Source organism: Bison bison, unplaced genomic scaffold (genome assembly GCF_000754665.1).
Source record: "Bison bison bison isolate TAMUID 2011002044 unplaced genomic scaffold, Bison_UMD1.0 scf7180017863946, whole genome shotgun sequence".
Taxonomy (NCBI): Eukaryota; Metazoa; Chordata; class Mammalia; order Artiodactyla; family Bovidae; genus Bison; species Bison bison.
This window is the reverse complement of record NW_011494518.1, coordinates 1,605,143-1,609,031: the sequence shown is the minus strand read 5'-3', so window position 1 is coordinate 1,609,031 and position 3,889 is coordinate 1,605,143. Positions and strand designations below refer to the sequence as shown.

General features: G+C 37.3%; 1 non-coding gene across 1 annotated transcript; it reads right to left on the bottom strand.

Annotated features, from left to right (window-relative positions):
- Nucleotides 1-286: 286 nt before the first annotated feature.
- TRNAC-GCA lies at nt 287-358 on the bottom strand. The gene has a single exon. It is a non-coding gene; the product is annotated as a tRNA-Cys (tRNA).
- Between the last annotated feature and the right edge of the window lie 3,531 nt (nt 359-3,889).

The following is a 3,889-nucleotide window of genomic DNA, read 5'->3' as shown; positions in this document are numbered from 1 at the left end:
ACCATCTCGTGCCAATCAGAATGGCTGCTATCAAAAAGTCCTTAAACAGTAAATGCTGGAGAGGGTGTGGAGAAGAGGGAACCCTCTTACACTGTTGGTGGGAATGCAAGCTGGTACCACCACTACAGAGAGCAGTGTGGAGATTCCTTGTGTGTGTGTGTGTGAGGTCGCTCAGTCGTGTCCGACTCTGTGACCCCGTGGACTGTAGCCTGCCAGGCTCCTCTGTCCATGGGATTCTCCAGGCAAGAATACTGCAGTGGATTGCCATTTCCTTCTCCAGGGGATCTTCCCAACCCAGGGATCGAACCTGGGTCCCCTGCATTGCAGGCAGACGCTTTATCCTCTGAGCCACCAGGGAAGCCTCTTTTTAAGGAGATTCCTTAAAAAATTGGAAATAGAACTGCCATATGACCCCACAATCACACAGAGGAAACCAAAATTGAAAGAGAACGTGTACCCCAATGTTCATTGCAGCACTGTTTACAATAGCTAGGACCTGGAAGCAACCTCGATGTCCATTGGCAGACAAATGGATAAGGAAGTTGTGGTTCATATACACAATGAAATATTACTCAGCTATAAAAAGAAACACATTTGAGTCAGTTCTAATGAGATGGATGAAACTGGAGCCTATTATACAGAGAGAAGTAAGTCAGATAGAGAAACACTAGTACAGTATATTAATGTATATAGATGTAGAAAAATGATAATGACAATCCTATATGCAAGGCAGCAAAAGAGACACAGATGTAAAGAACAGACTTTTGAACCCTATGGGTAAAGGCAAGGATGGGATGATTTGAGAGAATAACATTGAAACATGTATATTACCATATGTAAAATAGATGACCAGTGCAAGTTCGATACATGAAGCAGGGCACTCAAAGATGGTGCTCTGGGACAACCAAGAGGGATGGGTGGGGAATAAGGTAGAAGGGGGTTTTAGGATGGGGGGGCACATGTGCACCTGTGGCTGACTCATGTCAATGTATGGCAAAAGCCATCACAATATTGTAAAGTAATTGTCCTCCAATTAAAATAAATTAATCAATCTAAAAATATTGAATATTCAGATCCCTCATTCTCAAGACATGGATGGGCATAATAAATATGTGACAATAATTTTAAGAGGGTTTTTTTTTTTTTTTTGATGCATCTTGTCTCTCTGGGGTTGTGTTTCATCCTGTTGAATAATAGGAAGATGTTATATTCCCTCAGTGTTCATGCAAAGAAAATATTCCTTTTAACATTGAACCATAAATAAAATAAATAAGACACTCTTGAGCTAGCATAAAAATTAGCACAGTGGGATTGAGAAATTATACCGTTCAAGAAGAATAGTGAAATTGCAAAATGCTAAAGATCCTGTAGAAGGGGCTTTAGACAATACTCAGAGATTAAATGGTCCAGTCCAACTTTTTTAATTTTCAGATTCAGAAGTTAAAGATTAGTGGAGATTAGGTAGCTTTCTGAGAAATAGTTTGTATTTAAACTAGGACTGGGCCTTGCAATCCCAAATACAACCAAAATAGCAAAATCTTGACTTAAAAAGTATTTCAGGAAAATGAAAACTTTTCTCCATATTCTCTCTCTCTCTTCATTAAGCATTATTGTCCACTCAGTAATGATAAGTACGATTACATTATTTAATGATGTGAAAGAGAAAATTGGCTTGACTGTCCTCTGTTTGTAGAATTAGAGAAAATTACTCTATCATTTGTTTACAGTGATTCTATTTTTACCACAAAGTGCTGCATAGTGTATGCTTTTTGATAAAATTAATTCAAAGTGATATCCTTAAGGATACTCTCAATACCTACTGACATAATTAGCTGTATCTTTAACTTTTTCAAAACCAGAATTAGCAATTTCAAGGTTGAAGAAAAGATTAAAGACAAACCTGAATTTTCAACATGTATTGTCACTGAATACCAAGGGCAGAAATCATATTTAATTTACTGTACATGGCTTGAAATATTGGGGATGCTGGCAAGAACAGAAGGAAAGCAGTGAGAGCTTTAAAATACTCAGGCAGAGAGAATCATAACTCACTATTTTGAATTTACATGAATTCACTGTATGAAGATCCTTGACAAAGGAAATGTTCTAAGATTCAGGGTAAATGAAACATAAACTTATTAGGCTAAATAGTTGTATCAATATGTCAGGGGAAATAAGCCAGAGATATTTTCACGTCAAACCATATGCAATTGTTTGTATATTCCCTTTTCTCCCCCCAGAGACATTCTGGCTGCCTTCCCATTGGTCAAGTCTCCTGACTCATTTGTAAACTTAAATTTTATCCAGGGAAAGCCTTTCATGTCTATTTATATCACATCCTGCTTTCATTTGGTTTATTTAAAGATTTATTAAATGCATTAAGCACAGTGAAATTTCCTATGAGAGTTAGAACATGTGAATAAAATTATTTTAAAATTATGTTTATGTTGTGATTTATAGAATTGCAAATTGTCAAAGACATAAGGGATCGTAGTAAAGTAGCACACAGTTGCTTGGAGCCCACATATTACTACAAGACCTCACTTGAAAGCTGGTAATTTTCCTGAAATAGCCCATAGGGGAAGCATATGAAAGGCAGCTCCCAGCACGTGGTTTGAATAGATGTGCCCTTACAGTGAAATGCAAAATTGAGGAAAATTTTAGTGGAGAATTTGAGTACAGGAATCACTTCTTAACTTGATTCAGAGCCTGGCCCCATTTTCCTCCACTTTTTATCATCTGTCTCATTGAAGAGAGGAAGAATTTACTCAAGGCCGCAAGCACTTGCCTCCTTAAAGTGAGTTAATAGATGGATTATGTAAACAGCAATGCAATTGCATACCTCCTTTATGGTTTGATGAATATAGAGAGTGGGGAAAAAAATGTTTGGTAGCCACAGCAGCTTGTATTGATAGCAAACTAGTCACTGTGCATGAGTGTCTTTAGACCACTCAATTATGAATTCAACAAACACTGATTACTAATCCTAAAGCATTTTACGGAGGAGTGGTGTGAGTGATGAGGGTGCGGCTGGCAGGGTGTGAAGATGTTAGTTTGTAAAGGGACTTTTGTGACATTCTAAGTAGTTAGGCCAGATCCCTTTTAGTCTGTTAGGTGTCACTGAAGGATTCTAATCAAGACACAGGCATTTTGGGGACTTCCCTGGCAGTCCAGTGGTTTAGATTCTGCACTTCCAGTGCATGGGGCACGGGTTTAAACCCTGGTTAGGGAATTAGGATCCCATCTGCCGTGCAACAAGTGTTACTATCAAGTATTTCTATACATAATGTTAGTTTGATTGTAATAAAGACTATGTTTAAAAAGATAGGCATTTCTAAGGCCTGCTTCTTAGAAATAATAATATGATGGTAGTATATAGGATGGATGGAAAGAGGAAAGATCTGGACCCAATGAGGAGATAATGGCAGTTGACTGGACTGGAGGTGGTGGTAGCCTGAACAATGGCCAGGAGAAAAATGATGAAAAGGGATAGGCTTGAAATATCATTAGGAGGTTAAATCAATAGCATATATGATTGATTAGATATGGAAGCTAAGAAAAAGGCATGAGTCAATGGTGATTGATAGAATGATAGAGTGATTGATAGTGATTTCTGGTTTATACAAACTGAGCATTTATGGAACTTTCTAACCTCTGTTCACTTTTATAACACTGAAAGTGACTGTTGAAGAAAATTGTTATCAAATAATACATATAAGACAACAAAGTACATTTTCATACTACATGTGTAGGGCAAGCAAGGTTAAAAACTGGTTTCTATTGTTTCAATTTTGCTAAATAAATAGTATGAGAAAACAGGTCTAAATTGCCAGTCTTTCTGGTTCATATTTGTAAGAACAGAGCTTACAAATGAATGAACATTCCCTAT